This window comes from Azolla caroliniana, unplaced genomic scaffold (assembly GCF_043228905.1).
Source record: "Azolla caroliniana isolate FFs.n. ecotype wild unplaced genomic scaffold, voAzoCaro1.0.p SCAF_5, whole genome shotgun sequence".
Taxonomy (NCBI): Eukaryota; Viridiplantae; Streptophyta; class Polypodiopsida; order Salviniales; family Salviniaceae; genus Azolla; species Azolla caroliniana.
In genome coordinates this window covers 5,606,333-5,631,193 of record NW_028230440.1, presented here as the reverse complement: position 1 = coordinate 5,631,193, position 24,861 = coordinate 5,606,333, and the positions used below count along the sequence as shown (strand labels likewise).

Genomic DNA, 24,861 nt, shown 5'->3' with positions numbered 1-24,861 from the left:
CAAGTATGCATGACTCGAACCATACTATATAAGCAAAAGCTCTAGTCTTTGTTGAGTCATTCTAGTTCAACTTAAACACTACATTTAGGGATCATGCATGACAAGATTTCATAATATTGGATCAATGTGCATATGTATATATGAGAAATTGATATCATTGAGGTGATGGGTTTTGAGTTTGACCATGTCCATTTGTGTGCCCATATGATAGAAAGCAATGAAATTAATATATGTATTAGAATATTATAATTTATAACACTATGCCCAAGTTCCTTTATCCTGCATCCTAAGTTTTTTGCATATTTAATTCACATAGTTTCTTCAACTCTAGCTCTTGACTCTTTATTGTCAGTAACTTCAGTAACTTATTCTGCCATAATACAATAAGGATATAAAAGGTTTATTCATTAACGTATATTAGTAACTCATGCATCATGAATAGATGATAAACATCTATTGGTTGATGTATATTATTAACTCCGACCATAGCTGGACATGACTATCAAAAACAATTTGACACATGCACATGATTATGTTGAGAGCAATCAAATGGGCTTGTATGGATTAGAATCACATCATGTTAAAGAGATATAACCTATGAGCATATACAAAAATGTTTAAAAAACAAGTATTATTTTAACGCAATTTGCCATGGTCATGACTAATAACTCTTAGCATATACCTAAGCATGAGGTGGAGGGTTCAATGGTTAGACTTTAAACTTGTGAATAAGTCTTAAAAGTAGGTATTGCATTTAATGTTAGCACTTTATTTCCATGTCATTAAATGGACCACAACTTCCAATATGTATATGCAAAGTAATAGAAATCTTTATGATTCATGATTTCTAATGAGTGCTCAATGGTCATTTTGTTTTCTTTTCTTGTGCACAAGAAATAAGTGTCTAATATTGAGTCTCGACTCTCGACTCTCTAGTCATAGTTTTGAGGGAAAACACAAAAACTATCCCTCGTTGTACCCACAATTGGTGTACCCCATCCTAGTTTCAAATATTGCTACATACCGATTGTCACACTATTTAGTGAATCATTTCATTGATTTTTCCTCAATAATCATGCTCGATGTCAACATAGTACTTGTGTTCATAATACAATAATCAATCAATACATTTAACGGATAATGGATTAGTGGATAAACACTACATCAAAATAATCACTTTATTGCCTATCACTTTATTGCCTATATATGTAGTATAAAAGGACTTCGTCACTTTCTTTCTTTTTGAGTAGTTTGGGATCTTTTCTTTGGTTATTATATAATGAAGACAACTCTTCCCTCAAATTAAATCTATGAGAAGCTCCATTAACCATTAGCCATCGACAAACTATTTAGTGTATAAAGGTAACAATAGTTGGATGGGTCCCAACCGCTACACAAACTTGGTGTCTACACCAAACACAAAAGGGTGCTCAAACTATAGTTTATAAACGATAAGATCGACGTTGGAGTGGAGGTGTGAATCGAATAATTTGTTGCACACCTTATGGCCCTTTTAATATGCATTAATCAAGACCCGTTTTCCCATGAACTGACATATCATTTTGTTTGTAATTCCTCTTTCTAGAGGGATGTGTCTCAAAAAATGCCTCTACACGAATGCTAGCTGGTCACAAGTGACAAGACACTTTTTGTATAATAATGGAACCTAGGTCATCATAACTCTTTGTCAAGGGTTTGTTTTTGTGCATGGTGCATTTACCACGGCATAAAAGGACATGTTTACACGTTGAAAAAAACAAGAAATAAAGAATCGCTTACTTTTTCATTGCAAATAAATATGGGTGGTTTGTGACACCATCCACATTATAAATATGTTTTTATAAAGATGGTGTCCAACAAGGGGATGTAGCTCAAATGGTAGAGCGATCGCTTTGCATGCGATAGGTAGCGGGATCGATGCCCGTCATCTCCATTTCCTGTATTACTAACTTTTGGTTGGCTTTGGCTACTTGAGTTATCTTTAGTTCTTAGTTTAGCTTCATCTCCTTCTAGGTACATCTTCAACCAAAACCTTAAGCTATTGTAAACTTTGGACATTTAGTTTCTTTTCTCTCTTCACACACACCACATCACGACACCATGACATCCTCCCAAAGAACTTGACATTACAATATAACTTGATTATAATATTCCACTACTTGGAGGTTATAACATACAAAATCTAGAATGTAGTGCTATACAAAGAATAATTGAGACGCTAGAACAAGGATGATAGCAAGCACCTTATGCTAATAACTTAAAATAGAATACATAGTTACATTTTTAGATGTAAATACATATACATACATGTATTTAAGTGCAAAATGTATAACGAACATAGTCAATGTGCATCAAAACCTCCATAATCAAGATTGGAGGTTCTAAATGAATGTCACTTTCTCATGTTACATGCTCACATTTCAGGGGGATTCGCTCATGCACTTATCTTTGATGCAAGTGTTACATAGTTTCTCCTCTAGATTGGCATAATGTGAAGTCATCACCCTCAAAAAATGGTGTGCATATCATGGATAACACACATTGTATTGGGCATTGATGTTCCATACCCCTACCCAATGTTGTGTTTTCATTGAATTTGGATATGGCATGGTTTCTGTATTATTAACTTTTGGTTTCATCAAATTTATAACCCCCACACACATTGTATTGGGCATTGATGTTCCATACCCCTACCCAATGTTGTGTTTTCATTGAATTTGGATATGGCATGGTTTCTGTATTATTAACTTTTGGTTTCATCAAATTTATAACCCCCTTCTTTATTATCTATAAAAGGCAAAGTTTTCTCTTTGCAAGAGAATGCAATTTGGTCAAACCTTTTACAATAAGTTATCACACCATAACTTATTTATGTTGACTTGATAATAGAGTTTGATCAAACTTGTTAAAATAAGTTATTCCCACTTGATAATGCAAAATCGGTCAAAGTTTGTTACATTATTGTTCCCACTTCATAAGTAGACTATTACAAAGTGCGCTGAAATAGTTTTAGGCTTTGACAAATGACACTATGAAAGGTCGTGCCATTTTAACATATAGACTACACAATCAATCATTGATGAAACATATGATATAGCACAGTCTACCACCACTTATAATGCATGGATAATGATTAGTTTATTATAATGCAAAATGTATGGATTCCAGACAAGCTCAAAGTGTGCCAAGATATGTCAAAATGTGGATATATGACATTAGAATTTGAAGTCCTTATGTGCGTGGGCTTAGTTAGTGTATACTATTGCTAGTTCATGCGTTTTTATTGCTCCTTTTTGGATAAAGTTGTGATGTTTAGCATGAATCCTATACCTAGACATTGCGCACTTGTAAAAATATTTTGTTCATTTTTCTCAATAATTGTCAAAATTTTCTTACAAGTATACTATTGAGGGGTGAGTTGGGTAAGCATGGTAGTCAACCATACATAAGCAAACTACAAAAGTGCTAACCACTTCGGCGAAGTACTCAATAACTCCCCTTTTTAACGAAAAAACTTTAATGAAATTTTTTAATAAGAAAGTGATAAATTCACTCAATAGACTTAACACAAATCCAAACTAAATAAAGAACTAGTTTCAACTTTCCATCATTTCAACTGTCCAAATTGCATGTGCTAAGTTTGATGAATGAGCTACCGGTTGTGCAAGAATCAATTCCATATTTCTCAAAAGCTCTTGTTTTGTCATTCTCAACGAAAATCTCCTTTACACTACTTTGCTTCATGGTCTTTACCCACTCTTGGTCCTATTTTGTCATTTGTTTGTGCTCCACCCATGCAAAAGTCTCTATTCTTGTTTTCACATAGTTATCTTAAGCGATATGCTCTGTAAACATTTCATTATTAGTTTGCAATTGCTAAATACCCACCAAACATCTCACCTCTAATTTTATAGTCTTAGGATAACTCACGACTCCATATAGAAGTAATGGAGAGAGAGAGAGAGAGAGAGAACGTTTCCTTTGTTCTTTAGCTCGTTTCGAAACCTGCACACAAAGCTTTCTAAAGAGTATCTGCACGTATCATTTGGAGGTCTTGGTAGAACGTTACGAGTAAAAATTCCATTCGATTGCATGCATCTCATGATTGCTTGCTTTGATTCCTTCTCCAACACAATTACTTGTAAATGAACTCTCTCCTATTTCTTGTCATATGGATGGTAGTGTTTTCATGAATATGGATGAGTCTCCAAATTCTTCAAAGGATGCGTGCATGGTTGAGTCAGTATCAAGCCCAAGAGGGGATGGTAAAAGAAAACGATGTATTGGAGATAATAGTAATGACATGTCTTATGCTGATGCAATGCGACAAGATGATATTGAGAAAGATGATAGTCATTGGGAACATTTAAGATGCATGGCAAATATATTAATGGAAGATTGTATAAGGGAGAATGTGAAAGTTGTTGAGGAGTTTGTTGACGATGAAGTGGCTAAGGTAGAAATAGACAATAAGGAGTTTTTGGGCTCATTTGCTAATTTTTGTGATAAAGGGGTCATATTGTTTTTCACGGGAAATATACCTTTCCTTTGGAGGGTCAAACAATGGTTACGTGGGATTTTACAAGCTGATTGTGTTCAGGATGTTTATGCTGGTCCTCGTGGATTTTATGAGGTTGTTTTGGTATCACAAGAGTATAAAGAGAAATTACTCAATAAATTGCCAGTTTTTTATGAGAAAAGTTTGGTTCATATTGTTCCGTGGAGATCATTAGTGGAATACCAAGATATATTAAAGCAAGAGTGTCCCGTATGGGTTGAGGTAGAGTGCACATATTTAGTGGTTTGGCCAATATTACAGTCAGCGATGGAAAAGTTGGGAAAGATCTTGGTGCCTCCTAGTGCTAATGCTCAAAATCGATATCGGATGTGTATTCTTTGGAATACTGCTATAAAGAGGCCAAGTTGTTTACAGATTGCATGTTCTGGTATGCCACCTATGTATTTTCGGCTTAAATGGGGTACATTTGCAGGACATTGTTTCCATTGTGGTGTGTTGGGGCATTTTATGGCTGAATGTCCTCAGAAAAGAAATAATGTAGTGGAAGTGGTACATGAAGAGCCTACAACTCATGATCAGATTCAAGATTTGACAATTTCAGAGCAAACAAAGGAACCACAAATTGTGAATGAGAAGGATGGAAAGACTCTAGAGGATGAAGGACAATGGTCAATAGTTTCTGGAAAGACGAAGAAGTCTAATAAAAATATTGGGCATAATGTATCTATGGAGAAGGTCACTCCGACACATCCCATGCGGAATAAACCATGGGCTCGTCAAGAGGACTATCCAAAGAAATTATCTTTTGATAATAAAGGTAATTTGTATGTTCCTTGGAATAAACGGAAATCGGTGCCTCGTTCACATGAGGAGCCATCGGGGTCTGGAGTTTTGCATTCCCATAGTAATTCATATGCAATCTTAGGGGATTTATTTCAGGATATGGCAAAAACATTAGCAGTGAAGGAGAAGGAGATTTCTCGAATAAAAGGAAAAAAATAAAGTATGACGATCACCACATGGAATGTGAGGGGATTGTGTTCTAGATTTAGAATGCATGAGGTTTGGAGGATTGTGTTAAGTGAGCAATGGGATGTTTTATGTGCAGTAGAGCATAAAGATCATCTGAATGCTGGTTTAATTAGTTATTCTAAGGGTTATACATTATGTTATGCTGGCAAGGTTCATGGGGATTATTCTGGGATTGTCATGTTTATAAGAGATAAATTTCACCCAAAAGTAATTGTTTCAGATGAATTTGGAAGATTTATTGTGGTAGAGTTATGTTATGAAGGGCAAGCTATTTGGTTAGTTGGTGTGTATGCATAAAATGTTTCACAAGAACGAAAGTTGTTATGGAGATCTCTAAACTCAGTGCTTCATAATGGTAGACCGGGTTTATTGATGGGAGATTTTAATGTTTGTTGTGAGACCGGGTTTATTGATGGGATACTTGGAGTAGGTTGGATCGAATGTATGTAATGCATACCGAAGGTTTTTTACCAGAGATTTTGGATATTTCAGTGTCTTATGGGTCAATTATATCAGATCATTTCCCATTAATTTTTGAGTTCAATCACCACTCAATTAGAGGTTTTCATGAGTTTTTAGGAAAACCATTGTTAATTTTTAATTCATCATTTTTGGATCATGAGGTCTTCCATGCCTATATGTGTCAATTGATTGATGCATTTGCCTATCGTGTTCAATTTGATGGGTATGAAGCGTGGGAAGTATTTGTTGCAAATGTTCAGAGGTTAACTAGATATTATGGAATTCACCATGCTTTTAAAAGGAGAAAGAAATTAAGTCTCCTAGTTAATTTGCTTGATAAATGCAATTCATTGTTAACTTATTGGCCAACGGATGTAGAGTTGATGGGATATCAAGAGGTATTAATTTCTGCGATGCATGACCTAACGGCAAAAAATTATCAACATGCTAGACTACATCGTCTAAGACAAGAAGTGGATGATGCTAATTGTCAATCACATAAGTTTTTCCATGACCTTCATGAATCACATGCACGACATAATGTGGTAAGGTTAGAGGAAAATGGTATCATGTGTTCCGATCCTCAAGAAATTGTGAAGAAATGCATAGAATATTATACACAATTGTTGGATGTACAAGTGTGTATCGATGATAATGTTGAAAAGGATAGAGATGTATTTTTTAATGGAGGGAAAAATCATGTATCGCATGATGTGGCACAATCATTAGATGCTAATATTTCAGAGGATGAGGTGGAACATGTCATGTAACATCTTGCTAATGATAAGAGTCCTGGGTGGGATGGATTAACACATGAACTCTTTAAGAAATATGTGATTAAGTTAAAGGGGCCTTTTACGATTTTATTTCAGAAGGTGTGGACATCAGGGGAAATGCCTCATTCTTGGAAGATTGGTTTGATCAAGCTTTTGCCGAAGGTGCCTTCTCCATCTTCCTTTGCTCAATGGAGGCCTATTTCATTGATGGGGGGAATGTACAAGATTTTTGCAAAAGTGATGGCCAATAGGTTGCAAAAGGTTTTACCTTCTATTATTCATAATGCTCAATATGGGTTTTTAGCAAAAAGAGACATTTTACATAATATTTTAAATCTTCAAATGGCAATTGACTATGCAAAGGAGTCTAAACAAGAATTAGTGTTGCTACAATTGGATATCGAGAAAGCCTATGATAATGTGGATTGGTCATTTATAAATCAATTGATGTCTCATATGGGTTTTGGTGATCGTATGTCTAAGTTGATATACACATTAAGGGAGGGTTCGGTTTCACATGTGATGTTTAATGGAGGAGTAACCCAACCGATTTCTATTCGGAGGTCAGTTAGACAAGGATGCCCGGTAAGTCCTTTACTATTCACTATTGTGACACATCCTATTCTTGTTACGTTACACAATATGGCTATGGGGGAAGAATTGCTTGGACTAAGGTTGCCATCAGGGAAGCCATGTATTGTTCAAGCTCTCGCAGATGAACATATTATGTTTTTGGCACCTAATCGGGAAAATATTAGTAAGACAAGAGATGTGTGGGAATTGTTTTCAAATGCTTCGGGGTTGAGAATTAATATACATAAATATGTCCTCATTTCATGTACAGAACAAGATGTGTTAGGGTTGGGGTGGTCAGGAAGGATAATACATCGTGGTATGATTTGTCGTCATCTTGGATATCCAATTGGGGTGGAAGTTTCTCATGTGAAACTTATTGAGTGGGTATCCAAAAGGTTGGAGGATAAGTTTATGTATTAGAGGTCTTAATTTTGGACTTTTCATGTACAACTTAAGGTGGTCCAATCGATTATGGTCTCTATGGTATCTTATTATCTTCCTTTGCTCCCATGGTCAAAGAAAGCTCTTGAAATGTTGTCATGTTTGATGCGAATGTTGTTATGGAAAAGAAAAGGGAAAAGTGCCTTGTCATGGTTGGCATGGGATCATGTTTGTACTCCGAAGCGTCTTGGTGGGGCATCAATATTGAATCTATATGAGCATATGGTGGCTCGTCGATTTACTTTCATTCGATTCATGTTTGAAGGTGTACAACCTTGGACAGAAATGGTGGCATACTTTATAGAGAAGAACGGAATAAAGCTTGGAAACATGAAGGTTGAAGCGAATTGGTGGAATGTAATTAATTCTGACAGGGATGTCAAATGTACAGGGTCTATGTGTCAGGAGTAGTACTAAAGCAGAGATGGAATTAGTACTAAAGAAGAGCAGTACTATTAGTACTAAGAGGACGGGATTGCGTAAGATTCCCGAGAGAGGAAGTGAGAAGAGAAGAGAGAGAGAGATAGCGAGAAAGAGAGAGAGAGAAGGATGATGACAACTGCTCTGATATTATGTGAAAAGATAAGTACATCAATTTTCTATGATAAAACATAAATGAAAATAATATCCTACAAATTACAATTCATAGTCTAATGGTAAGAGCTCGACCCATGTAGCATAAAGTCATGGGTTCGAGTCTTGCCATATCATGACAACAGGGGTCTCGGACTAGGGAGAAAAGGGGGTGCCGAGAAACCGACTCTAGACACGCTCCGGAAGCAACCGAACGCGAGAGAGAGAGAGAGAGACAAAGGAGAGGGAGACCGTGCGCGTAACACCGACTCTTATGCACAGGAAGCAAGGGGTTGTGCTTCTGACACCACCAAATACACCGATATGCACAAATAGACGCAAATATGTATATTACAAGGGAAAGAGTACATCCCCGGATTCGAGCCGGACCAAGGTAGGTTACGCTACAACAACAGTCTTCCACCAAGCCGCCGTCAGCTCTCGGGCTCGTCGCGCCGAGCAGAAGCAAACCTACAACAGGGAGAGATACAACCCCGGCCGCGAGCCGAGTACGCTCAGAAGAAGAGGAGTTAACCTAACAGATTTCCCGCCATAGCTGCCGCCCGAGTTCTCGAGAAGGAGAAGAAGGAGAAGAAGGAAAGAATGTCACTAACCCTAGAAAAGAAGCACAAAATGGTATACCCTTACGACTAAAAATGGGCAACCCTTTCACAATAGGCGCTCCCTTCCTTTTATAGAACGAGGGAGATGTGTTACAATGTGGGATAAATCCCTTATACATGGGATCCTCTGTCCCGAGTTAACGCCTATTACTCACACGTTTTTACAAGGGTAAGTGCACATGGTGCACACCACCAATTCTCCCGATATTCTTCGATTCCACCTAGGGACGGTTTTCTCCACAACAGCGTGTCATCAAGCCCGTATTTTTCAAGGAGATGACCTTCAAACTCTTCCCAGGTCCGACTCTCAGCCCGTACCTGAAGCACCTCCGCGTGGATGCCCGGCATCGCCACCCAAGGGAATCCGGCTAGTCGCTTATCCTCCGGGATGTCCCTCATCACCATTTCGGCTCGGTAAGCCTCCAAATCGCTCGTGGCGTCCTTCCCACCGAACCGGCCTATCGTGCCGATGACTACTTCAATAGCCCTATCGAGGGCGCATGTGCCTTCGCACACACTCACTATCCGATCCACAACCAAAGCCATGGCTTCTGCAAGATCCGACCCTCTCATATTTCTTTTCCTCTAACGCTTGTTCACGTCGGGTTCACCAAATATGTCGCGTTGTTACGCACGTGCGTGGAGAACGAGGTGGGACCACGGGGGCCTTGGACCGAGAAATAACCGAATGAGAAGAGGGGAAGGAAACTATTGATGTACTTCACATGTGCACAGACACACAGATTCAAAGGAGTTGCAACTAACTTTGAACAATGGAGACAGAACGAATATATACATATATATAAATCAAGGAGTTACAACCGGCAAGCCCGCGAGTGATAGGCTCCGACGCCTACACACACACACAGAACGCGAGATGGAGACTCTATCGGAAGCACTCGGGTATTCCGCGGAGCAGAGTCAGCCTCCCGAAAACCTACACAGAATGACTACGGAGAAGACAGAGGAGAAGAGCTTGGTTCCAGTCCGGCAACACTTTGTCCTCCACAAAATGCGATACCTTTTACAATACCTCTCCCTCTCTTTTATAGCCCAAGGAGGGAGGTCGTTACCACCCGTTACATCATGTTTATTCCCTGTCCTTTCGGACAGGGATACGCCTCAATTTTCTCCCTAATGAATGCGTGCTACCTAGGATTTCACCTCAGCCGACTTGTACCTATCTACGTTCTATACAACAAAACTTGTGCCCACATGTAAGGGCCGATTTACGCAAGTTATACCCGGTTTCCGCCTAGGGACAGTTTTCTCCACGACAACGAGGAATTGCAAGTGTCGACGGTGCCAACGCGAGTCAAGGATTTGGTCAACCTCGTATTCCTCCCCTATCGTCAATGGCGCAGGTGGTGGTAGTGGGGCATGGCGTCTTGGGAGTAGCAAAGCAAAATGGGGTTCAAGGAGGGAGACATGAAAAACATTGTGAATCCGGAAGTGGGATGGAAGGGTGAGCTAGAAGGCGATGAGATTGATGCACTTGACGATACGGAATGGTTCCAACTTCTTGTAATCAAGTTTCACACATGGAAGAGTAGTATAGATGTGCCGTCGTAACAACCAGACCATGTCTCTGACGACAAAGTGTGGAGTGGAAGATCGATGGCGATCAAACGACTGCTTGTATCATTCACCAACGAGACTAAGCTCCAAGTATAAATCATGATGTAGCTCGTCTAAAACGCAGCGCGACCCTCCGCCAAAGGGTTCACGGAAGTGGTAGGGAGGGAAATGTTGAAGCGAGGATGTAAACCATAGTTTGCAAAGAAGGGAGTGACGTTAGTCGATGCATGGAGAGAATTATTGTAGGCGAATTCTGCGAGTGAAAGTAAGTTGACCCAATCATCTTATTGGTAACTAACCGAGCACCGAAGATACTGCTCAAGGATTTGGTTGACGTGCTCCGTCTGCCCATCAATTTGGGGGTGATAGGCGGGGGACAACTTGACAAAGATGTTAAGAAAACGTGAAGAAGGCACTCGGGCTCTTCTTTTGTATGCGCGGCGGATCGTAGTGTGCTGGATCGTTAGCGTGCTCTAAACAGACAGAGAAAGGAAAGGGGACTTACCTCTGTAGTAGCAAAATGGTTTTCTTCTATTACATGTAGAGCTCAACTTGCTCTCGTCAGTCTTCTGGTCTCTCACTCTCTCTCAGAGTTCTCTACTCACTATTCTCTGTTTTTTCTTACTGCTTACTTCCTATTCACTCTCACTTACTTTTACCTAAGTCATAAGTTATTACACATGCAGCTAATTAGCTGCCAGTAGCTAATTAGCTGTCAGTCGCTAAATAGCTGTTCACTAGCTAATTAGCTGTCACTAGCTAAATAGCTGTTTTACCTTTTTGTTCACTAGTAGCTAAATAGCTACTATAGCTTATTTCCCAATAAGCATCGCATACCATGTTGAGCTTGCTTCTCAACACTCCCCCTCAAGCTCAACTTATCCTTTCTTGGGGTTATCTACAACTTCTTTTTCATGATGCTTTTCAGCCATCATATCAATGTCTACAACTCCCATCATGTTCCGAAACTGTGTATGCTTTTCCACACTCAATCCCTTTGTGAGAATATCAGCAACCTGCTGATTTGTATTCACATACACCAGATCAACTTCTCCTTCAATCACTTTTTCTCTAACAAAGTGATAATGCACTTCAATGTGCTTTGTTCTTGCATGGAACACAGGGTTCTTTGCAAGTTGAATGCTGCTCATGTTGTCACACCAGATTGTGACAGTACCGTCTATATACTCTCCCAAATCAGCAAGCAATCTTCTAATCCATACCTCTTCACAAGTGGCTATGGCAGCTCCTCTGTACTCAGCTTCAGTACTAGACAATGCAACAGTAGCCTGTTTCTTGCTACTCCATGAAATACCTGCACTTCCCAAGGTAAACATGTATCCACTTGTGGATCTCCTGTCTGTTTGGCTTCCAGCCCAATCAGCATCTGTATATCCTTCCAGATTTATGTCTAGATCAGCCCTGTAAAATAGTCCAAAGTTCTGAGTTGCTTTTACATACCTCAGAATCCTTCTGATGCAGTCCAAATGTGGCTTTGTTGGCTGTTGCATAAACTGGCTGACTAATCCAACAGCATAGCTCAAATCAGGTCTTGTTATAGTCAAATAAATAAGGCTGCCCACCATAGACCTGTACATGTTTACATCTTCTATCTTGGCTCCCAAATCAGCCCTCAACTTGCAGTTTTTATCAAGTGGTATAGCAATAGGTTTGCATCCAAGCATACCATACTTTTTCAACATAGTTGTTGCATACTGTTTTTGCAACATACATATACCACTTTCAGATCTGATGATTTCAATACCAAGAAAATATCTCAGATCTCCCAAATCTTTCATATGAAACTGCATTTCCAGATTTTTTTCCAACTTTCTTATTTCATCCACGGAATCTCCTCCAATAATCAAATCATCTACATAAATCAGAATAATAACAATGCAATCATTTTCACTTTTTACATACAAGGAAGGATCAGCTTTTGACATTTTGAAACCAAGATTTTTCAGAGAATCTGAAAGTTCTCTATGCCATGCTCTTGGTGCCTGTTTCAGTCCATAGAGAGCTTTTTTCAGCTTACATACATAATCAGGATGTTTCTTATCTTCAAAACCTGGTGGTTGACTCATATACACTTCTTCTTCCAAGTTACCATGTAAAAAAGCATTTTTTACATCCATGTGATGCAAAATCCATTTTCTGGCTGCTCCTACAGCAAGTAGTGTTCTCAAGGTTGCCATCTTTGCAACCGGTGCAAAAGTCTCATCATAATCAATCCCTTGCATCTGAGCATATCCTTTTGCAACCAATCTTGCTTTATGTCTACTTACATTCCCATTGGAGTCATGCTTTGTCTTGTAGACCCATTTGCAGCCTACCACATTTTTCTCTTTTGGTAACTTCACTAAATCCCACGTTTTGTTCTCAGCCAATGCATCAATCTCTTCTTGCATTGCATCCATCCATTTCTTCTCAGATTTTGCTTCTTCAAAGCTGTTTGGGTCAGGGATCTGTACCACCTTAGACATATATGCATAGTGCAGAGCCATGTATGTATCATACCCAAATCTTTCCACAGTCTTTTTCTCTCTATCTGATCTTCTCAGTTTCTGATTTGCATTCTTTATTGCCTTTTCCATACCAGGGATTTTCATTTCCTGTATTCCAAGGAAATCATCCAAAGACATATCTGAATCTTCATCTTCCATGTTTTTTGATAGGTCATCCGGGATTTCATACTCTGGCATTTTCTGTTTTCCTTTTTTGTCATCAGATTTTTTCTGTCCAGTTTTTCCACTCCATGAATTTGAATCAGATTTACCATCTGAGCTTTTTGATGGTCCAGAACATTCTGTTGATGTTGGACTTTGCTGTCCAACCTTGCTTCCATCTCTGTGGCAGTCTTCTACATTTTCAGATTTGTCTTTGTCTTCAATCTCATTGTCTTCATCAGTCTCTGGATTCTGTTTTGGGCTGTACCAACTAGCCAACTCATCAAATATCACATCTCGACTTGTCACAATCTTTTTAGTCACGGGGTTATAATATCTGTACCCTTTTTGTTCTTCTGAATATCCAACAAAGATACATTTTTCTGCTTTTGGATCCAACTTACTTCTTACTTCTGCAGGCACATGTACATATGCAAGGCATCCAAACACTTTCAAGTGTTGTAAGCTAGGCTTCCTGCCATAAAAACACTCTTCAGGAGTTGCCTCATGTACTCCTGATGTAATACATCTATTTAAAATGTAATTTGCTGTATTTACAGCTTCTGCCCAATAGTATAATGGCATGTTCTTCTCAGTCATCATTGCCCTTGCTATGTTCACCAAAGTTCTGTTTTTCCTCTCAGCAACTCCATTTTGCTGTGGAGTATATCGGCATGTGAACTGTCTTCTTATTCCCTGATTACACAAAAAATCAGAAAATTCATTGGAGAAATACTCTCCTCCTCCATCAGATCTCAAACATTTTATCCTTGTACCAGCTTGCTTTTCTACCATGCATTTAAACTTACGAAAACAGTCAAATACTTCACTTTTCTCCTTCATGAAGTACACCCATGTCTTCCGTGAACAATCATCAATAAATGTAACATAAAATCTGCATCCACCAATAGATGCATTCTTTGTTGGTCCCCATACATCTGTATGTACCAAATCCAACAGATTTTTGCTTACATGTCTCTCATGAGGGAATGGCAACCTGTTTTGCTTACCATATTGACATGCTTCACATACTTTTCCCATTTCACACTTTTTCAAGTTTGGCAGTCCAGCCACTGCATCTTTTCTCAACATATTCTTTAATGTTTGCATACTTATATGGCCAATCCTTTTATGCCACATTTCCACATCTGAGATTACACTCGTTCCATGTGCAAACATGGCTGAAATCTGTTTGGGCATTTCTACATCCAAGATAAACATTCTTCCTTGTCTCTTCCCTTTTGCAATGAGCTTCCCATTCTTTTCTATATAGCATCCACTTTGCTTAAACTTCACTTGCATACCTTGCTCTACAATCTGTCCAACAGAAATCAGATTCTTAGCAAGGTTTGGAACATGCATCACATTCAACATATACTTGGTTTTTCCTCTCTCTTCCCACAATGGGATATCTCCAACATGTTTTATTTGGTGAGTTGTGTCATCACCTGTTTGTACATAACCAGGAACCTCTGGTTCTCTTAAACTCTCAAACCAATTTGCATGTCCAGTCATATGGTTAGATGCCCCCGAGTCTACATACCACGTAAACTCTTCATTACATTTCTGTGAGCTTTCAGCCACTGCTGCTATCTCATGTTGCACTACAAAACCACCTTCCTTTTCACAATCTTCACTAGTAGAGGCATAGTTACTCTGTTGTCCTTTTCCTCTTTTCTCATCATTTTGTTTCTTGTAACATTCAGCCTGTGTATGGCCTGGTTTACCACAATACCAGCAGCCATCATCATTTACGTAAGTTTGCTTACCTCTACCTCGGTTGCTCCCCCTGCCTCTGTTGTTGTTTCCTCCTCTATGAGCTTGTTGTCCTCTTCCTTGAAAGCCATTATTATTGGTTCTTCCTGAGCCAAATCTTCCATGGCCTCTTCCTCGGCCTCTTCCGGCATTATTATAGAGGGCTTGCCCCTCGTTCTCTGAGTTTCCTTTATTTGCATCATCCATCTGATTCCTTTCCTCTACCACAAGCATTGAGACCAGATCTGAAAAACTTGGGGTACTATCCCTTGTGAGCATAGAAGTTTTAAAACTCTTGTATTGAGGTCCTAAGCCTCTTAAGCATATTTCCACTTTGTCATCATCTTCTATCTTCACATTGATAGAAGCAAGTGATTCACATATACTCTTGATTTTTAGGGCATACTCATTTATTGACATCTTACCTTTTTCTAAGGTATTTAGCTCAGTCTTCAACTGTAGCTTTCTAGCTTTTGTGTTTACTGCAAACAATTTTACCAAACTGTCCCAACCTTCTTTTGGGAGCATAGCATCCTGTATGTGCCCAAGCATCGAATCTGAGATGCTAAGTGAGAGCCAATGCATTACTTTCCTTGCCCCTTGATTCCAATCTTTAAATGCCTTAATATGTGCAGCTGTTGCATTCTCTTCTGGGATCTCTGGAGCCTCTTCTAGGTCTCCTTCAATGTAATCCCAGTATCCTTTCCCCATCAGAAAGTTTGTCATTCTGAATTTCCACGCCGGGAAATTGTTTTTATCTAATTTCTCTGTGACCATTTGGCCTACATTCTCTGCAGCCATTTTTTTTCTTCCAAAAAACCAGGGTTTTGCTTTAGTTACTTCAACAAGTAACTTTCTGATTTCTGATCAGCAACCAGAGAAATAACTTTCTCAGATTAAGGCACTGCTATACTCTTCCTTACGAGCTACTATGCTCTGATACCATGTTAAGAAAACGTGAAGAAGGCACTCGGGCTCTTCTTTTGTATGCGCGGCGGATCGTAGTGTGCTGGATCGTTAGCGTGCTCTAAACAGACAGAGAAAGGAAAGGGGACTTACCTCTGTAGTAGCAAAATGGTTTTCTTCTATTACATGTAGAGCTCAACTTGCTCTCGTCAGTCTTCTGGTCTCTCACTCTCTCTCAGAGTTCTCTACTCACTATTCTCTGTTTTTTCTTACTGCTTACTTCCTATTCACTCTCACTTACTTTTACCTAAGTCATAAGTTATTACACATGCAGCTAATTAGCTGCCAGTAGCTAATTAGCTGTCAGTCGCTAAATAGCTGTTCACTAGCTAATTAGCTGTCACTAGCTAAATAGCTGTTTTACCTTTTTGTTCACTAGTAGCTAAATAGCTACTATAGCTTATTTCCCAATAAGCATCGCATACCATGTTGAGCTTGCTTCTCAACAAAAGATGCCTAAAGTTTGTAGCAGGCGTTGTCAGAAGTGAGAGACAAATTGGGTTCACGATCGGAGATGACATCGTCGGGGAGTCCATGCAAGCGGACCACATTGTTGAGGAGTAGATGCGCCATTCCTTTGCTGGAAATGATTTTGGAGCATGGAGTGAAGTGGGCCATCTTTGTAAACCGATCGACAATGACCAACATCGAGTCATAGCTATTGACCAAGGGTAGATTAGTTATCAGGACCATAGAGACAGAGGCCCAGGGACGACTGGGGCGTGGAAGTGGCTTGAGTAAGCCATATGGACGATGATGAGCAGCTTTGGAGCGAGCGCAAACGCCACAACTTTTGATGTATTCTTTGACAAACTTCCATGGTTGTGGCCACCAATTCCCCACAGAGATTAGCTCAAGGGTTTTTGCGACCCCGAAATGACCCAAAGGTGGGTCATTGTGGCATTCCCGCAACACCTGGGTGCGACACGGGCCCTCTGGGACGTATAAGTGATGATCTCGGAATAGCAAACCATCTTGTATGGTGAAATGGTCAAGGTCCTTACTTTTGGTCTCTTTGGAGGGGTTTTGCAGACTATCCCGAATCTCGTTGGCGAACGCATCGATCGTGGATGCATCAATGATTTGTTGGAGTAATGAATCATCCTGCAACATACAAGTGGCAAAAAGATGCAATTGATCGGGTTTTAGCAAACATCTATATTGTTGATCATAAGCGACATCCCCGGGACGGAGTGCAAGGTCGGCTTGACGAGAAAGGGCATTGTCCTTCCATGTCGGCCACGAGGTCGAAATATGATCTCAAAATCATAGTCAGCGAGAAATGTCGATCAGCGGGCCTATCTTCGATTCAAAGTACTAGTGGTGGAAAAATAAACTAAATTTTTATGATCAATCACTACCTGGACACGATGTTGTGCGCCGTCCAAGTAGGGTTGCCATCATAGGCAGCAATGATAGCAGCAAGCTCCTTATCGTATATGGGATAATTGATTTCGGATGCTGTGAATTTCCAGGAGTAGTAAGCCACTAGGTGCATTAGGTTGGTGTCGTCTGCTTGGGATAAGATGGCGCCAATGGCGAAGTCAGAGGCATCGGTTTCGACTTGGAAGGGTTTAGTGGGGTCAGCATGTAGTAGCACCGAGGTAGTGATGAATGCATGTTTGAGTGAGTCGAACACATTTTGTGTCATCGGGGTCCATAAAAAAGGAGTACCTTTGCGGGTGAGGGCGATAAGAAGTTGTGTTAGGGTGGAAAACCCCTTCATGACGTGATGGTAAAAATTCGCGAAGCCAAGGAAGTTGACTTGGACTCGCCAACTCCCAAATGACAGATACCTTCTTCATATTCATGGTGATGCCAGTGGGCGAGATTATGTAGCCTAGGAATTCGATCGAGGTACAGTCGAACTCACATTTCTAGCCTTTGGCATAAAGACCGCACTCGCGAAGTTTTGCAAGAACTAATCAGACTTGGTGAGTGTGCTCCTCCATGTTTGGCGAAAAAATGAGAATATCATCGAGGTAAATGATGACAAAATGATCGAGATATTCCAAGTCTGAATATATTGTTCATCATATGTTGAAAAACTGTTGGGGCATTAGTAAGACCAAAAGGCATTACCTTGTATTCGAAATGCCCATACCGTGTTCGGAATGCGGTTTTCCATTCATCCCCTGGCTTGATGTGTACTAGATTGTATCCTCCACGTAGATCAACTTTGGAGAAGACGCGTGCAATGTGGCGCCGATCAAGGAGTTTGGGGATCAGAGGTAGCAGATAGCGATTGTGCACAATGAGTTTGTTGAGACCCTGGTAGTCGACAAATAATATGAGGTCCCCGGCCGACGACTTAGAAGGTTGAATAAATCCTTTCTCGAGGTTCTCATCGAGATACACACAAACGGCCTTCAGCTCTGGTGCAAACAACACATATAAAGGACCAAAGGGTGGACATACACCTTCTTGAAGATCAATCGAACAGGTGTAGAGCTGGTGTTCAGGCAAATGATCTGCATTACATTTCTCAAATACGTCGGAGAAGTCTTTGTATTTGTCGGGAATAACGTGGAGTGTGTTAGAAATGACGCCACAAACGACCCCATCCTGGACCGAGGGTGGGGTGGCCGAATCGAAAGAGACCTTCTCCGAAGGATGTGAAACTGAATTGACCTTCATAGTTTTGTGTGAGCATCCTGGGTCACTAAATGTGATCGAGCGATTACACCAATCCACTATTGGATTGAGCGCCTCCAACCACGTTAGTTCTAAGACGATCGGATGTCGAGGAGATGCGATGAGGTAAAAAGGGAGCTCCTCCTGGTGTGAGCCCACACGAAGCCCTAATGGGATCGTAGTTTGAGTAATTGCTCCTAACGAGAGGACACGCCCATTAATGGCTTCAATGGGAATGGGTTTTGAGAGGCAAACGACAAGTACACCATGTGCTTGGGAGAACGCGATGTCGATGAAGCAAGAAGACGCCCCAGAATCAAGTAAAGTGACAAACGGAATGGAACTGGAATTAAAAGAAAGCCATACCTCCAATGTGAAATTGTCTGATGGTCTGGCAATGGAACCAAGAGAATGTGGGTGACGGGAGATGTCCAACTGCATGGCTCCTACTACAACCGAACGATGTCATTTTCCGGATGTTGGGGTCCGTTAGCTCAATGGAATTGAGGGTGATTAGTCCTAGAACAATGGCGAAGGAGATGACCTGAGACACCACAAATCATGCACAAGCCATTAGCTCGTCGATATTGTCGTTCGGCATCAATCAATGGCCAAAATCGAGCTTGATCATTTTCCATGGGGGTTGGAGCATTTGCCAAAGTAGTGGAGTGTGACATAGCCGGCGGGAATGATACTTGGGGATGTACTACCGGAGTGTGTCGTGGAAGGGAATGAGTCCTCCAAGTCTCACGCTGGCAAAATTCAAAAAGACTATTGTCACAATGGACTGCTTGTGAGATCGCTTGGGATAATGAGGCGGTCTCAGGAAAGTTCAAGAGAAGATTCTTGACATTGCTCTGAAGGCCCCGCCGAAAATGATCAACTAAGGCTTGATCATCCTAGTTAACGTCACATGCTAGTTGTCGGAATTCTGAAGCATAGAAAGAAGTTGCACGCGAACCTTGTTCGAGGGCATAAAGCTTGGTGAGAGTTGTACGTTGTCAGTCTGTCTCTTCAAATGTGGCCTCTAACTCGGAGAGGAAGGCGGGAACGTCCTCCAATAGAGATGAAGAAGTTTCTACTAATGGTGCAAACCAAGCTGGGGCCGGACCAGAGAGGAGGGTGCCCACAAGGCCAACTTGTCGAAGATCATCTACATACCATTGAGGTTGTAACCGAATGATAAGACGAATCTGGTTGATGAACCCCCAAAAACGTGACCTCGTTCCATCAAATTTTTCTGGGAGACTAACCTTAGGCTCAAGAAAATGAGAAGAATCTAGGCTAGATGTTACTAGAAGGTTGGGCTCTGGGCTAGGTTGCGGTGGGAGACCAGGCCCCGCTGGCTGTGAGTATAGGGAGGCGCCTACTTGAAGTTGTCGTAAAGAATCCCGAAGAGCTACATTTTCAAGCTGGAGTTGTTGTAAGGTTGTCATTATTTGGCTTAAGTCAATGGTTGGGTCGGACATAGCTACAGCTAATGAGAGGGAGAGCTACGAGGATGGAAGGTGAACAAACTGTCACGGATAGATCATAAGCTCAAGAGACTAGAAAGAAGATAGCCAAATGGATGAGTGGTATTAACTGAAAGACTCCATACAAGGTGAACTCAACTATTTATACTAAGCGGCATGTATACCTGTTGCACGCATGTGATACAATAGAGCATGTAGGTACACATGCATGTGCCAAGTGTAAATAGTACAAGGGAGCAACTATGCACATGATGCTAGCTAAAAACTACAAGGAGCAATTATACACATGATTGTATACTAGATATGTTGGTTAACACATAACACTTGATTATAACATGGTCATGTCAAGAGTTTGAATCTTGACACATAACACCATTAAAGGATGTTTTTGTTGTCATTTCTTGATGAGAATGTCACATCCAATGTCCACAATTGATTTGTTGAAATACTATTGTCTTAATGTGTGGGGCCTACATGAGGAAATGGATTAGACTAAAGATATATAAAAGATTGAAAGATAGAGAAAAGGTCAAAAATGAAGGTCACGAGACAAGATGTTAAAGATAACAAAAAGATGTAGCTCAATCAATGAGAGCTTACACCAAGCTTGAAAGGTTAGGGGTTTGCCCATATTACGTTGTCATGAAGATTTCCGGCTTTGGTGTGAAACCGGGATGGAATGGGCAAGTCGGCAATGTGCAACATGTGCACATGTATAGTAAGAAAATGGTGTATAGAATAAGGGGGAGAATTTATCCCACATTGTAACACCCCTCCCTCCTTGGGCTATAAAAGGAAGGGAGGGTTCTCTTGTGAAGGGATTTCCTATTTTGAGTGAGAGAGGTATACCACTTAGGTCGAGGGTTTCTATTTCGGTTTTAGGGTTTCGTCTAGGGTCTTACTATTCTTCTTCTTCTTCTTCTTCTTCATACCATTTCGGGTTTAGGGTTTCACTTAGGGTTTCTTCTTCATCGACTTCTTTACTTTACTTATCCGGTTAGGGTTCCATATAGTGTTTTCGTTTGGCCTATGCGGCCATGGTTGTAAAGCGTTTGGTGTTTCTTAATATAACTCATTTGTGTATCTTGCCTCCATCCATTCTATGTTTATTTCCTATTCTTTCTCCTCCCCTCTCGAGCTAAGCTTCCATTCCCCCTCTACTCCCTAGTCCAAGACCCTCGCGGTCCCGCCTAAGATCTTACACGTACTCGCTGTCGTGAAGAAAACCGCCCACGAGAGGAATCGGAGGAACAAGGCGTGGGAAACGGCTCTACACACACGCGCGCCAAGAAGTACATACGAGGATCCTAGGTGGGTAGATTCGGTTGGTATGCAGTTAATGCCAAACGGCCTCTTGACGGGATATAAAAAGGAAGAGGAAGAATAGGAAAATATATCTCGCGGGGAGAGGACGAAGTGCTGCGGAACCGATTTCGAAGCTCCTCTCTCACTCCTGCTCCCTCTGTCTTCTGCTCCATCGCGTACCTGTGCAGGTTTCGAGGAGGCTTGCGCTGTTCTGTGGAACGCCCCGAGTGCGTCCTGCAGCACCTCCGACCTGTTTTCCCCTTTCCGTGCGTCGCGACATACAGGGGTCGGCATCTGTTCGCCGCCCTGTTCGTTTTCGTTAGTATCTATTTAGTGCCCCACCGTGGGTTGTAACACTTTAGCTGTTATTTCTTGCATTCATAAGTACATATCTTCCGTGGTTGCGTCCATCTGTGTCGGCGTTTATTTGTGATCTCTGTTTGTTGGGCCGTGTCCCTGTGCAATCTTCGGTTCTGTGTAATCGGGTCTCTCCTTCTCCTCTCTCTCTCTTGCTCTTCGGTCCAAGACCCCCGTGGTCCCTCCTCCTTTCTGCACGCAAGGGCGTAGCAACCCCGACATCTTGGTGAACCCGACGTGAAAGAGGCGGCAGAAGAGCAGGAAATGAGGGGGTCGGATCTCGCAGAGGCCATGGCTTCGGCCGTGGATCGGATTGTAAACGCGCGCGAGAGCACCGGTGCCCTCGACAGAGCTATTGAGGCGGTCGTCGGCACGATCGGCCGGTTCGATGGGAAAGATGCCACGAAGTATTTGGCGTCCTACGGTGCAGAGATGCTGATGCGTGACATTCCGGAAGAAAGGCGTCTCGCCGGATTTCCCCGAGTAGCGATGCCGAGCATCCATGCGGAGGTGCTCGAGGTGCGGACGGAGAGCCGTACCTGGGAGGAGTTCGAAGGTCGGCTCCTAGAGAAATACGGGCTGGACGACGCGCTCCGGCTTTCGAAGCGAAGGTTCATGGAATGGGTGGAGTCCCCGGGGAAGGGAAGAAACGCGTCGGCGCTCCTCCGGGAGTTCGAGGAAAACTTTGCGCGCCTTTCGGCGCTCGACCGAACCATCCTGGACACGAGCCGGGTCTTGCTGTTTGTCAAGTCGGTCGACGAGCGGGATCGGGAGCAAGTGGGCTTCTTGCTGGAGACCGAAGACGGGCTCACTACCGACTGGGCGGCTGTCAGGAAGGTCTGTGGCCGTTTCGACAAACGGCGAGAATGGGCGGATAACGGGGCGACCGGGTCGGGCTCGGTCGCAGCAAGGAAGCTCGAACCAGCGCCGCAGGTGCGCAAGGAAGAGACCCGGGAGTGGTTGGAAACCGGTTCGGCTTCGACCGGCGTAGTCAGAGGCTCAACCGGAGGAGAGGCGCTGGAGGAATTGACGAAGGCGATAAAGGACCTCCAAATCGCGCAGGCCCGAAGGGAAGGAGGCGAACCGGCTCGTGACCGACGGCCGGCGGCAGGAAACAGGTGCATGTGGTGCGATGAAGTCGGCCACATTCGGAAGGACTGCGGCGACTTCGCGGAGGCGCTGAGGAACAGGGTGGTGTACCTGTGGGAAGGACGGGTGCATGCCAGCGACACCCGAAGAGCCCTGAGCCGAAACGACGGAAAGGGTGGTATGAAAAGGGTGATGGAAGAGGCGGCGGCCCGACACGCGGAAACAGTCCACTACTCGGCGTCAGCCGGCATTCGAGTCGGGGGCGGCGAGGCCCGGGGGGAAAGCAAAGCCGGATTCTGGCCGACGATGCTGGAAGGCCTTGCCGGTGCAGGGCTTAAAAGGGAGGAATCGGACCATGCGGAGAAACGGGTACGGGAGATGACCGGGTGGAGCGACCCGGTCGAGGAAAAGACGGGCTTCGTGGAAGCCGCTTGCCGGAACTACGAGGCTCTGGTAGAAGAGAAGCGGGTGGGGAAACCCGGGACGACCGGGCCCTCACAACGATACGAGACCCGGTCCGGGCCACGACGGGACGAAGCCGGCGGGGCCGGTACGCGAGATAAACCCCAGAAGGGCGGGTACCGTCTGGGGACGGAGATAGAAAGAACCACGGACTTACGAAAGGTCCTGGAGGAACGGATCCTCGACAGCAAGGTGGAGCTGTCGTTACGAGAGGTGCTGGGAATCGCCAAGAAGGAGTTCCACGACTCCATCGTGGACTTGGTGAAACGGAAGAGGCTGTCGACGGAGACAGAACCGGAAAGACCGGTGGAAGTGCGGACGACGCACCTAGACGACATGGCGCTGGGAGACGAGTGGGCGGAAAGCCACTATTCGCGGCCACACTGGGCCCGAGTGACCACGGAAACCCCGGTAAAGATCGGCGATGTCCAGGAACCGGTAGTAGCCTTGGTGGACCACGGATCGGAAATCAACCTGATGTCCATGGACTTCTATAAGAAGGGCAAATGGCCGATCAACACCAAGCACGGATGGAAGATAAGGGCGGCGACGCGCGCCACCGAGGAACTTCACGGGGCCTGCCCGAATGTAAGGGTCAAGATCGGCGATGTCGAGATAGACCAGCACTTCTTCGTGCAGGAGTCGTCGTCGCACCCCGTCATACTGGGAGAGCCGTACATCACGGCGGCTCGAATGGAGACCAAGGTGCTGGACAACGGTTCGGCTTATGCGCGGGTCAAGAGCCAGGACGGGCGCCATTCGGTCCAGTTTTTGACGGTCAGGCCGAACCACGAGCGTAACCGCGACTCCCTCGGCTCCGATAACCGAGAGGATTTTTAGAGAGGACTGCCAAGGCGTGGGGCCGCGACAGTCCGGATGCTCCGGGAAAACCCCACATTTGTACGATAAAACCGTGTACGACAGGTAGGGTATTTTGCTTCTCCGACAGCGGAGCGTGTACGATAGTCGGCATCGGCGGCCGAGAGAAGACAAAGGCGGAGGGGAGACTTCGAGCGTGCGGAGTTCTCGGCCCTGACGAGGAAATCAACGGAGCCGTGGAGGCGGTTTCATTCGACGACACCTTGGGAATGCTGGGAAAGGTAGTCGAAGAAGGCCTTAACGAAGACCGGACGATACCGGTGTGTTCCGAGGAGATGTACGGAGTCATCGCGGACTTCGGTCGAGGGCTCGAGTCAGTTCGGACGGCCCGCGTAGGCACCAAGTACAAGACTGTGGACCGGAAGGTAAGGCCAGTCGCGGCACCCTTACCGGAGGACAGCGCGTCGAGAATCAAAGGGGTTGCATCGGACCCTAGTCTACGGGATCCGGCCTGCATAGGGCACACCTTCACCGACGAGACGCTCCGAGAGCTCAAAATAGGTGGGGGCGGGTTCCTACTGCCTGCGGAGGAAGACCGGTTTCGGAGAATGCTCGGAAGGCACGGGAAAGCCTTCGCATTCTCGCCGGAGGAAATCGGGTGCGTTGACCCGACGATCGTGGAGCCGATGGTGATATTCACGGTACCGCATGTACCATGGAATCTCAAGCCAATCCCGGTTCCGAGAGCTC

At 43.2% G+C, this 24,861-nt stretch overlaps 1 non-coding gene across 1 annotated transcript; it reads left to right on the top strand.

Annotated features, from left to right (window-relative positions):
* Positions 1 to 1,860: 1,860 nt before the first annotated feature.
* Positions 1,861 to 1,933, top strand: TRNAA-UGC (transfer RNA alanine (anticodon UGC)). Its single transcript has one exon. It is a non-coding gene; the product is annotated as a tRNA-Ala (tRNA).
* The last annotated feature ends 22,928 nt before the right edge of the window (positions 1,934 to 24,861 follow it).